Source organism: Acomys russatus, chromosome 24, assembly GCF_903995435.1.
Source record: "Acomys russatus chromosome 24, mAcoRus1.1, whole genome shotgun sequence".
Lineage (NCBI taxonomy): Eukaryota > Metazoa > Chordata > Mammalia > Rodentia > Muridae > Acomys > Acomys russatus.
The window spans coordinates 20791622-20805209 of NC_067160.1; the positions used below are offsets into that span (position 1 = coordinate 20791622).

At 40.6% G+C, this 13588-nt stretch overlaps 1 protein-coding gene across 1 annotated transcript in view; it reads right to left on the reverse strand.

The window, feature by feature from the left end:
• The window catches only part of Csrnp3 (cysteine and serine rich nuclear protein 3), a 192828-nt gene extending 179953 nt beyond the window's left edge, over positions 1 to 12875 (reverse strand). The window contains exon 1 of the mRNA XM_051167153.1: positions 12738 to 12875. The gene's annotated coding sequence lies outside the window, so the exon portion shown is untranslated. The remainder of the gene's footprint in view (positions 1 to 12737) is intronic.
• Positions 12876 to 13588: the final 713 nt, after the last annotated feature.

The following is a 13588-nucleotide window of genomic DNA, read 5'->3' on the forward strand; positions in this document are numbered from 1 at the left end:
ACTGGACGTCATACTCCGTGTCTGTTTATCACTTACTGATTTTGTTTACAAAGCTAAGGAAGTCCTTTTCAATTTTAATTTAACATTTCAAATTTTAATTTGCAGCCTAAATTCGACTGATTCAACAATACAAACAAGAACGGTCAGTATCGCGCTGGGCAGTAGTGGCGCTAAGTTTGACTCCCAGCACTCAGGAGGCAGAGGCAGGCGAATCACTGGAATTTGAGGCCAGCCTGGTCTACAAAGTGAGTCCAAGACAGCCAGAGCTATCACATAGAGAAACCCTGTCTCAAAAAACAAAAACAAGTGAACAAACAAAAACGGTTAGCATCAGTGATTTGGAGGGCTAACTGACTAGGGCATCAAAACCTTGTCTTTCTCACCAACAATCTTACAAATGCCCTGAACCATCAGAGTGAACCAACATCACAAGAAACCCTGATAGCATGACCTACAAAGGAAAGGTGATCTTTTAAGTCAAACCTCAACGTGGCAATTCAAGACATTCCTTCTGCTAGTATGGAGGAAGTCTGCTTTCAGTGACTTCTCTTTAAAAGGTATACTTTGGGGGAACCTGGCTCTCCTCTTTCTATCATCAGTGTCCTGATGCTGTCCCTTAATTTTGGTGACTACAATCCAGTGGGACTGTTTTTGCTCCCTGTCCCTTGGGTTAATAATTTCTTCTCTGTGTTTGTAGTCTCTGGTTCCCCAAGCCCCTGGCTGGCACATGGCTCTGAGCTTCAAAAGACTTTTTCTCACCTCATCATCTCCTGCCAGCATCAATGCTGGTCACCCAAATCTCATTTTTGGTTTTTATTTATTTGTTTTTCCCTTGATCTTGAGTGTCATCGTTGGCCATTTGTGTCTCTCCCTGTTTTGAAGGTGTTTGTTATTTACTCAGTAAACAGTTGCAGTCTTTTCTCATATTTCGGGGTCATGTTCCTAAGATTTACTTGGGTTTTAACTGTATACAGGATTGTGTGTGGGGACATACATGTGAGTGCAAGTACCTGCAGAGGCCAGAAGAGGGTGCTGGATTCCCTGAAGCCACAATTTATAGGCAACTGTGAGCCTGTGAGATGGGAAGTGAGATCTGAATTCAGGTCCTCTGCAAGAACATCAAGCTCTCTTAACTGCTAAAATATGTCTCTAGGTCCATTGCTATTACTTTAGACACTAGAGAATAACAAAGAAGATTATATATATATATATATATATATATATATATATATATATATATATATATATATATATATATATATTAAACTTCTGTACTATCATATGATGGTGTTCATCTACTGGGAGCTACCGATGTAGAGGGAGGCAAGCTAACAATAAACATGCAAATGAATATAAATATATATGTCATATGGAGGTAAGTATTAGGGAGAAAACAACACTCAAGGGATATAGTGAGCATAATTGTCCATGTTTATACTTTGACATCTGGAGGTGCTGAAGACCCTAAGTGCCGAGTGTTGTGTTTTCTGTGTAACTGCTGTAAATCTCATATGTCTGAGTTCTACTTCAGGGTTCCATAACAAGTTCTTATCTTTCCTACATGCAAAATGGGGCCTACACCATTTTTAAAATCAACCTACTGGGAATACTGTATTAGTCCTGATGTAAAAATTGTTACAATTTGTACTATAATCAGAGGATCGTGGTCTGGATGCTTTTGTTCCTATGCTGTTACAACGTTACAAATGTAGCAGTCCTAACTTAAGCCAAGGTGACAGTATCAAGACGTGGAGCTGTGGGGGATAGTCATGTCATAGAGGTTAACAAGTGCTGCCCTTCTAAGATCCCCTCACCCCCACCCAAAATCCCTCCCACTCTGCCTTGAGCTCACAGTGAACAAGGGTAGGAAGCAAGTCTCTCCACATACAGAATATAATGGGATCTTAATCCTGGGCTTCCATACTCCAGAATACTGACAAGCATTCTTCCTCTTGTTAGTAATCCACCCAGTCCATGGTAGTTTGATCCTGGTGTGGTGGTACACACCTGTAATCCCAGCACTCAGGGAGTCAGGGACAAGTGTATCTCTGTGAGTTTGAGACCAGCCTGATCTACAAAGTGAGTCCAGGACAGCCAAGGCTACACAGAGAAACCCTGTCTCTAAAAACAACACCACCAAAATTTTAAATTGACAGTATAGTGGTTGTACATGTGCCCAATGAGTCAAAAACAAACAGCAGGTTGCTGAAGTTAAGAGTAAAAAATTGTAAGTCATTAATTGATATGCCAAATTTAGGATGGTATAAATGAGAAATAACTAATTAGCTACTGACTCAGAAAAGATCACTTAAAGAATAAACAGGCAAAAAAAAAAATCTAATTTGCCATTGTGAGGGACAAACTATGAAGAATATTGCATATGATGTCCTTCTTACAAATGAAAGTTAATTTTCTAAAGTTAGTGAAATATAGAGCTCAGAAGCATGCCTCCACAGACTTTGAGTTTTGGGTAATAAGACAAGTATTATAAAGAAAACAGCTCATGTTTAAGATTTCTATTGTGGGCTAAGACACATGAATAACCACACATAAACCAAGTACACTGACCAGTAAGCAGTTATCACCTTACTGTATTGTTTTCACGTCTTTTACTCCCTGTCATTGGAGCAATGCTTACCATATAGCCAGGGTATTATCATGGGCTTGGGTCACTTATCAGAGGGTAGTTGGTAGTAGCTAGTAGGGAAAAGATCTTGCAAATGGTGTTTAGTGGTAGAGTGTTTACCTTGAAACTGCCACCACCACAAATTAACAAGAAAGGTAAATTGGTTAATGAGAGGGAGAGAAAGATGAGAGAGAGAGAGAGAGAGGAGAGGCAGGGGGAGGTATAAAAATGAAGGTAGATTGAACAATTCTGGGGACATGTATCAAGGCAGGTGAAATGTGGGTGAGAGATTCTGAAGCCAGGGAAATCTCTAAATGAGAAAAAGAACAATTGGAGAACTTAAAAGGTTTTGGCATTGATTTTTATCAAGGATTTAGTCGTGAAAGCAAAAGAGGCAGAAGAAATGAGGCTGGTTGTAAGGTCTGAGGCAGGTGCCCAGTCCCACAAGTGACAGAGCTCTGGGTGGCAGCTGGGAAGAATAATTTTTACCCACATCTCTGATGACATCCAGATCCCCCAATTAAAAGCACATCTGTGAGATTTAAATGCTAAGATCTTAGGGATAAAAATGAAAAATAAAATCTTAAGAGGAAAAGACTCTCTAGAGGGGATGTGGTACAGCAGCAGGCACAGTGCACATTGCAGTGGGCTGTACCTCAGGCCTCTCGTTAAACAATCCTCTCAGTATGTAGTCCCAAGACTCGCCAGAAATTAGTGGTTTGATGGGGTAGGGGGAGTCCATTGCTTCAAACATGGTTTTTACCATTACTTACTTAAGTTCTGTGGGTGGCTGGCCTAATTTTCTTGAGTTTCTCACCTATAAGATAGGACTAATCAGTAGCTAGTTTATTTAACGTTAGGCCATGCATCCCAGGTGCTCTAAAGACTGATAACGTCTTCGTCTTCTGCCATTCTGGAGTGTTGTCTATGCTAGGATGCATCACAGAGCTGAGGCCAAACAAAACCACAGTCTAAGCCTTGACAGCTCTGATCCCCACGCCCTGCCCTCTTCTCTGCCCTTTCACTTCCTCACCTCCACCGATGGAGGTGGTGGTTTGTTTGCTTGTTTGCTTGCTTGTCTCTCTCTCTCTCTCTCTCTCTCTCTCTCTCTCTCTCTCTCTCTCTCTCTCTCTCTCTCTCTCTGTGTGTGTGTGTGTGTGTGTGTGTGTGTGTGTGTGTGTGTGTGTAATGCGCTCCTGCCATAGTGTGTATATAAAGAACAGAGGACGGCAACGTGGAGGAGTTGACTGTCTCCATCCACGTGGGTTCTGGAATCAGACTCAGGCAATCCTGTTTGGTGGCTGCAGCCTCGGCCTGCTGAGCTCTGTAGCTGCTTTCCCTTCATTATGTCACAGGCATCAAGAAATCCCTCAGTAGCCGCAGTCCTTGATCTTGGCTGACCCACTTGGAGAACCCTATGGAACTGACTTCTTTATAAGTTTAAATTTTTTTACAAATATTTTTTTCTGAGAGTGAAATTACCAGATTGCTAACACGAAGCAGGATGATAAGTTAAGGGTGAGGGGCCAAACTGCGTTGTGTTAGGGACCATTACATAAATGAGTACTGCAAAGAGCTGTCGGGTCCAGGATGGATGTCCTGACTGAGGGCACGCACCCTCCTTCTTCATGTTGGGCACAGCAGTGTCAGGGTCTTTCCCTTGTTCAGGGACCACGTCCTGCGAAGAGCTCACCTTGCACTCTCAAAGAAGTCTCTCACCCTTTTTGATAACAATTTGAGGGAAATTGTTAGAGTATGTTTGTTCATCAAGTCATCAGATGTTACTGAAAGGCTAGCCCATACTCCAGGAAAAGGCTGTGAGTGGATTAGCCATGGTGTACACAATTTTACAAACTGTAATTTTGCCAATTATGTCACAAAACATCTCCTTCCATAACTAGGTGTTTAATTTGATTTTGGTTTTGTGTTTAGGGCTGCATCATATTTCACTGACTAACTGTGCTATAAATATTTAAGTAAATTTCTCAAAGAGGATGCTAGGCTCCTTCATTTTCTTTGCCTTCTTTTTTCTTTTTGTTTTTTTGAGACACGGTTTCCCTTTGTAGCTTTGGTTGTCTTGGACTCATTTGTAGACTAACCAGGGTGGCCTTGAACTCACAGAGATCTGCCTGCCTCTGTCTCTGGAGTGCTGAGATTAAAGGTGTGGACCACCACACACAGCTAGGCTCCTTTCAAGGAATCATATTCAGAGGAAATGCATGTAAAGCACAGTGCCATTTTTACCATAATTTATACTGTTGAACACAACTTTAGGCTGAATTCCTGGAGGCAGAAGTAGTGACATTTCCAAACATTTTGCCAGTTTGACCGCCAGAGCGGCACTCCCAACTTGTGTCTCTTTGATGGTGCTCTGAGATGTGATTTTTACCATGCCTTTGCCAGTGATGCAGCTTGCTTTTTTATTTTTTTTATAAATTTGTCAGCTATTTAAAATAATAATTATTGTTAACATACATACATCACCTATTGTGCAATTTGTGTTTCAGGCAAGTGACCAACAAGATTCTGGAACAGTCACAGGCATATGGAATGTGGCAAAAACAGATTTACATATGAGCCAGTGACCTGATGGGAGGGCATATGACCTGATCACAGGTGACTTTCAAACTGGGCAAAGAGCAGTGGCTCTCAACGATCCGAAGCCTCAACCCTTTAATGCAGTTTCTCATGTGGTGACTCCCAGCCATAGGATCATTTTCATTGCTACTTCACAACTGTGATTTTTGCTACCGGTTTGAACTGCAATGTAAATTTCTGTCTTTTCCAGTGGTTGTTCAGCTTCTAAAGGGGTCCCCCAGGTTGAGAACCACTGGTTATATATTAAGAAAGGGGTTCGGTGTGAGAAAGATTCTCTGTGTTGAGCTAGAAAGAATGCACGGCACGGAAGGCACACAGCCTCCAGGAGCATGCGCTAATATTGATCTGAGGAGCTGAGGTCTACCATCTACAAGATGAGCCACCGCAGCAGGCTGACAAGAGCTCAGATGAACTGACACTTGGATTCCAGCCTGTGGGACCCTGAGCCATGCTATGCTGACCAGGATTTCTGTCCCTTAGTGTTCTGAGCTAACATATGTGAGTGGCTTACGATGTTATGATTGCGATCATTTCTCACACAACACAAAACTGACAGAACAAGCCAATCCATTTAGCTATTGTTGCTATTAATATCAAAGCCGAGGTCATAGAGGTAGATAACAGAGTCAGAATTCAAACTCAGAGGTCTGCACATTTGAAATCATGCGCCATGGCACCACGTTCTTTCTTACTCTCTCTGTGGTACCTCACTGCTTAGAATTGGTTTCCTTTTTTTCCCTCACAGCCTGCCATCCTTTCCCTTCACGTTTTTTTTCTTCCCTTTCTTTTTCAGTTTTCCAAGACATAGTCCTGATATATCTTACATTCGCCCTCCCTTCCCTTCCTCCCTCCCTCCCTCCCTTCCCCCACTCTCCCCCTTCCTCCTTTCTTCCCTCCTCTTCCTCCCTTGCCTTTCCTTCCCTCCCTCCCTGCTACCCTTTCTTCATTGTTCTTCCTTCTATCCTTTCTATCCGGCTGTGGTGATAATTCTATCAAAAGGCTTCGCCCCTCCTGCATTGTCGGCTCACCTTTACCGTGAGCTATATTAAGAGTCAGTAAAACGGCACACTGGTCTTACATAATCAACAGAAAACCAGGGTTGGAATAAGAAGGTTTCTGAATAGTGTGTGGGTTTCTGTTTGCTTGTTTTGTTTGTTTTTGCTTTTTTCCGTGCTGGGATGAAACCCAGGGCCTCCTTCAATCTAAGAATGCACTCTTTCCCTGAGCTACACCCAAAGCCTCTACAATTTTAGCTTTAGTCACATGTTACTAGACATCATTAGCATAACCAAGTGGGACTCATTGATTCCCCCAATATATATGAATGAGATGGCTTAAATATATACTGTTATCTTTTATACATTAATATTAGTATTTACATATTAAAATGACTCGATTATATTAATTTGCAACTAATCTATTGGTTGAACATAGGACGTTCTGAATGAATGTATACATGAAATAGAAGTCACACCTTAGTGTTGTGAAGATTGGTTCCAAGAAACCTTCTTCATCCTAAAACCCACAAATGCTTGTGTCTGTGGAAACACACAGGAATCCATGTAGCACACTAGTGCTCTCCCAGAGTTTATGATGAATGGCCTCTGCATTCTGTGTAATGCCAAATGCCATGAAAACATGATTCTCATAGCTGCTATACTATCTTGCTTGAGGAATACACGCCATTTTACTTGAGTATTTCAACCTATATTTGGTTGAATCTGTAACTGTGATACCAGCTAATATGGAGGACTCACTGCTGCATTATAACAAAACAAAGCAGAGAGGCACGACACAAGGAATATATGCAGATGAAATCCCCCATTAACACGGAAAAAGTCAAGTGGAGTTTAGGCAATAAAAAAAAAAATCCTGCAATGTAAAATTTGCCTGGTTTCATGACCTTTCTATGACAAGGATGCTGTCACATTCAAGAGCATCCCTGGAGTCGTACATGAAGAGAAAGGACTATTGGAGAATGTCAACACATCTGTCACTGAGGTTAGAGAGGCCTCCGTAGCTGGCAAGAGCATCAGTCACTTCATTATTTAGTCAGCAGCACAATTTGGAACACAAAGTACCTATCAGACATTGTGTAAGGCACTGGTGTGGAGACAGGACAACCCCCTGCCACTGGCAATCACAGCTCAGATGGACTTGAGAAAGCAAGGGAAGGTAGAGGATAGATGCAATGACCACACTAAGAAACAGCCCAAGCAGTACAAGAAAGGGGCTTCTCTCCCCATGGCCTCGCTTGCGTATTATGTGATAATCTCAAGAGACAGAAAATTATAAGAGTCTCCAAGCTCAGCTTCTCCTTTGATACCCAGGACTACATGGCCTATGTGGGTCCTCTAGAGTGTTTGAGAACCACAGTGGTTACCCATTGGTTAAGTAAAACAAGAATTACTACAAAGTGAGAGAAAGAAAACAGTGAAGACAAACTTTTCCAAGAACCTCTTTGTCCAACTAAGGTGACCCCATCAAAACCAGAACTTCCTGGAACATGATGACTTTTAATGGCTAGCCTAGGGAAGGAAAGAAAGAAGGGAGGGAGGGAGGGAGGGAGGGAGGGAGAGAGGGAGGGAGGGAGGAACAAAGGAAGGAAGGAAGGGACAGAGGAAGGAAGGGAGGGAGGAAGGAAGGCATTTGTAAAGATATTCATGCCTCCTTCTGCTTAGGAAACTGTTTCATTTATTAAATATTTATGGTGGATCCATAACATGACAGCAAGCAACTGTTCAGACACTTTCTAGAAAACAAACTAAATATATTTCTGACCCTGTTGTCAAACTTAGAGCCTGTGAGGAAGTCAAGCCCACCAGCCTCACTGGGAGCCGAAGATCCAAGTGCAGTATGCCAGGCAATTCTAAAACGCTGTTACACCCTGGAGATCATCTGGCTAGGTGTGCATTTCCACATTTTTCCAAGGCCCTCCTCTACCCCAACTCTCTTTACAGTCCTTAATGCAACATGTCCTGTATTTAACAGAAACACATAGTCTTCGGCTATCATAATTTTGTACAGGCAAAGGTCTACTTTCTCTCTGTCCCTCAAGATGGAGCGTTTCCCCACAACTGCAACTACGACTTCAGGAAGATATCTCTAGGGCAAGTACCACTCTCCTAGTGCATGGAGCGTAAAATCTAGAATACGGGGAAATATGAATATTTATAGAAAGATTTTGTGCTAAATATTGATTAAAGATATAAAATTTTGCAAAAAGCATTTGTTGTTTTCCATAGCCAGCTAGGTCCCCTGTTTTGGCCTTCCTGGAATGGAAGTATGGGAACTTAGCTAACGCTGTGCCCACTCAGTATTTGCATGGGCTCTGGGGCTCCAAACTCCAGTCTTCTTGCTTACACAGAGGACACTTCAACTGCGGAGCCATCTCCCCAAATTCACCGTATCTATGCTTTTAAATGAGATTAATATTCATTGAGTTGCTCTCCTGTTCATAACATCCTTGCTGATGCACATCACTGATATGCATCAGGATAATCATACCTTGAATAAAACTGTTTGAGGTCTTAGGCTCAGATGGTGCTTTCACAGTTTGTACATCCAATGGCTTTTTTTTTTTTTTTAAGTCACATTAATTAGCCCATTATACTTGAACTCTAAAGCCACCGGCTAAGAAATACAGTGCCCTACCACTGACTGACGTTTGTGGATTATCCAAATGCTATCCTGAGCCTGATAATGAATTCCAGGCCTTGCTCCTTGATACATGAAACTGTAACTGAACAGCAGCAACCGCTTTGCATAGCTTCCCTTTTCACTCCTGTGTAACCCCTATGCTTAACATCAGGTACTAAGTAGAAGAAAGCAAGAATAGCACCTGAGTGGTAATATTCTTGCGTTATGACACCAGGTAATACAGATGTTAATGTGAGTGTTCATTTGCCTGGACCCCTCTAAGTGTGTGGCATATGTGAAACTGGGGAAATCTGGCCCAAGCTTTCTCACCCTGATGCTATTACCCTTTCTTGTAAATCCCAGCACTTCATTTCCAGAAATGTGGGGTCATATGCCAAACCAGCATATTTCCACTCTAGACATAAAGCAGCCTACCTATGTTATGGAGGAAGTTATTAAATATTAATTTCCTTAGTACACTTTATGAGACTTGAGAGGCCTGTACAAAAGCATCTAAAAGGAGAGCCAGCCATTTTTAGAAAATAAAAAAAAACATAAAAGTTTATAGATGTAAGTAATAAACTCTTTTTTTTTAAGTAATCTAACATTGAGAATTTGGTACGTATGTATTTGGTATGTAATCTTAAGAAAGTTGATGTATACTTGAAAAGTCTGACTGTGCCTGAGAGTGAGGTTATGTACATAGGTCACATGACCATTTCTTGGGCCTTCTGCCTTCTTGCTGGTGAGCTTTTCAATGTTATCATCATTTACCCTGAAAGTGTTATCTCTGAAGTTGATCACGTTAATTGAGAAAAACTAAATACTCCCTACTACCTGAAGGCCCTCTGAAAAGCAAAGCGGCGATGCGTCCAGTGAATTTAATTGCACATAATGTATTGGTTAGATATTAAACATTTTAGCACATGATTTAAGCGTGGGAAGTGCAGTAACTGCTACACTGTTAATGTTAAATCTAACCTGCTAAGATTACGATTACAAAAATAAAGCTTTTCACATCAAAGTTATTTAAAGAAGCAGTAAAGAGATAAAAGAACTGAGGATCTCATCTGCATTATAACAATAAGTAAAACTAAAACATTATGGTGGTTCTCCTTCTTAACAACTGATAAAGGAAACAGTGTTTGGGATGACAGTGCAGTCTTCAAAGCATACTTAATGGAAGTATTTTAATTTGAGAAATTGCCTAGAGCCAAATTGGATGGTAATTGTGATGGGCTTTTTCTGATAAGAAAAGCCATATAAAACAAATGTTTCATTTCAAACAAAGAAAACCACTTCAAATATATATTTACAATATATTAAGAAAATTATTAAATTTAAAATGAACTACATTAATATTAAATCAAGTAACTTTTTAGCTTGCTAGAATGCACTGTCTTTTATTCATTAGGTAGATTATCAGGGTAAGAAAATGACTGAAGCAGTAAACAGTGGTCTGGCCGCAGAGTTAAGACGGTCCTCATACCAGTCCAGTATGATTTATATGCTCACTACTCACAGCCTATGCTTGCATTTCCAGCTTTTTTAAGTTACCAATACATTAAATCTTTTTTTACTTTTCATCTTACTCAATACATTACTAACCACTGCAACATGGGGAGGAAAAAAAAAAATGAAACCAAACACTGTACCACAGAAGACAAAACAATACAACTTGTCTGCCCAACAAACCTACATTTACATGTTAAAAGTGGCCTTGCCATGTCTTCCTGAAGAGCTTGGGGAGGTTTTTATTCTCCTGTATCATCTTTCATGCCTTTTTCCTCTCCTTTGCCTCCAGTGACACACACACACAGACACAACACATACGGACACATAAACACACGTACAGACACAACACACACACATACACACACATCCCATAGACTGCCGTAGAAGCTGCCACAGTTGTCTTCCCTTTTATAAGCCTTGCAGACGTCTGCCAGTGCCTGATAGGAAATGCTGATGAAGAAAGGGTTTATCTACTTCCCATCCAAAATATGTGAGCCATTAAGGAAATTATAAAAAGCCACAACAATATACTCTGCTTTTATTCAGAACCTTTCCCTTAGTGATTATTAAAAGGATGATATTTTTAGCTAAAGAAAGCAAAATGCATCTGCAGCAGCTGGTTTCCAAGGAAACCGAATAATTTAAAACCATGTGGAACTCTGCTCTCTAATTTTCATCAATCCCTTTTCATTCCTAGAGGTAGCTTTGTTCAGAATTTATAATTCCTGTTTTTAAAAAAAAAATGTAGCTGCATTGATTTATTGTCTGTAACACATTCCATCAGCTGAATATTTATTTAGTCTTGCATACCACCTGAAGTTCCATGGGTGTGGGAAACTGGAATTAATCATCATCATTATTTTGTTTGAAAAACAAAAGTTACTTTTAAAAACTAACAATTAAAAACAGAAAAAAATTTAGCATTATGTCATTATTTTTGAGATCCAGAAATGGTTCAAGCAAACCATAGGAGAAACCAACATAGCATCAACTCACATAAAGATATTAAGTATATTTAGTATGTTTAGGAAGTTCAAAGAATGTGTCTGTTAACTTGAAAAATCTTTACACAGTATCCAGCAGTATTTGTTTGCCACTTAATAAGAAGTGTTATGTTTGTATCACCTTATTCAAAGGCTTGTACCACCCGTATTCCAACTCATAGCAAAAATAAGACCAAATTTTCTTAGAAATTACAGTCACTGAGTAAATTTTAATTCAATGAAAGGCATAAAAACACATAAATGAATAACTTACATCACTATTGTGTTGTGCTTTGTTTCATTCTAGCCAACAGGTATTAATTGGATGCCAAAATGTCCACAACTGTACTATTTCATAAGAGCTCAGATTTAATGAGATCCTCTCAGACCTAAGTGATCTTATAAATTATAACCAACAGAGGAGTTAGTGTTGTGGAATAAAATTATTTTCCTGTCTTTATTACTACAAATATATCATTTACTCCACACTGTTAAAGACCTTCCCCGGGTTTCTTAAAAGAAAAATAAAACAAAGTGTCAGGCATCATAAACAACTAGTAAAGTCAAAACTTCACGAATATTACAAAATTACCGCCGCGAGGCCTTTGCCAACAATGTGTGGAGGAATTTCTTAACCTTGATGTATCTGACTCATAAATAAAACTTGTCAGTCAGACACTACTTTTCACAGCGACGTCTCATCCTTCCCAATTAGACTTCGGTGCTTTTAAAGTGAGAACCACCCGGTGCAAGTTGACAGCTATCAATAGATCTTTCCTTCACCACCACACGTAAGCTTCAAATTTGCTGACTAAAATCGCTGCAGCTACTCAGGGCAAGAGATGCATCGAGACAGGAGGGCTCGCATGCACACAGACCATTCATTCAAATATAAGGCGAAAAGAAACTGCAAACTTAAAAAAAAATCATAAGCTCCTTGCTGGGTGGTAGATATAAAGACCCCACACTGAATCCAATATGTTCAGAGAAGGCTCCATTTTCTCAGGACCTGTGGAATCTCTCAAGCTTTTCTCATGCCTCCTTTGGCATCCATGAACAGAAGCCTTGATAAACCCACACAAAGACACACGATTTTATGGTTCGGTTTTGCTCAATAACGTTTGTTTAGACGGCAATCCAGGAGGAGGCATGCCTCTGGTGGTTTTGTGCGGTTTTGTGTTTAAATCAAAGAAGGGTTTTTGCAAACACAAGGCTCATCAAGGCTTCCCGGAGTCAAGCGAGGGACCGCTTTCCGGAAGGGTGGTCAGGATTCCCACACTCCGAAGACGCTTCTATCAGAACTAAGCATTTCCCTTTTTAAAGAAAGAAAGAAAGCAAAGAAAAGAAATTCTCTCTCCACCCCGCCTCCCTCTTACCTGTAAATACGGTCTCTGCACTTGGGCTCCGGCGGAACACACTGAGAAGAGCTCACTCCGCCCTGGACCATCCATCAGGCCGCAGCCAACCAATAACAAAAGCCAGATTCCGGCGTCCACCCGCTCTTGCAGCCTGCCTGCTCCCAGTCCTTGCTCCCTCCCACCCCGAGCTTTTAGAGGACAAATCCCTGCAGCAGACCGACGAAGGCAGTGGAAAAAAAAAAAAAAGAAAGAAAGAAAGAAAGAAGGAAAGAAAGAAAAAGAAATATGGAGAGACGAACAGAAAAGAAAAATATTTCAAAGAGCAGCCAGCTGAAGTCAAAAGTCCTGTTTTGGATGTAGGAAATCGGGGTTAAGCTGGGCCTTGTCCACCATAAATCAAAGCAAACACTGAGGAAAGCCTAGGTAAACTGCCAGTTTCCCCTCACCCCATTGATTTTTTTTCCTTCAGTGGAAAAAAATGTACACCTCTTTATTGTACATTTTGAAATATAGGTAGAGGAGGAAGACTAACCATCAATATTACCTTTTCAAAGGGATCCAGTCAAAATGAATCAAACATGACATCTCTTATTATTGGCATCACAACGTTTGCTTGGCAGCGTTTCTAGTCATAGTTTTGGGGCCAGATCAGCAAAATACACATTTTTTTTTCACGCAGAGTAGAAGAACATTCACATATTTTAGAGTTTGCACGACTTCAGATTCCTTAGATACTAGCATCAATTTGTGAATAATGGAGCTTGTTAAAGATTAAAGAGAAATCAGCCACTTGGTTGGGAAGACTCAAAGTGACTAATTGGACTCTAATTTTGCTCTAATAACCCTGGGCAAAATCATTTCACTTCTGA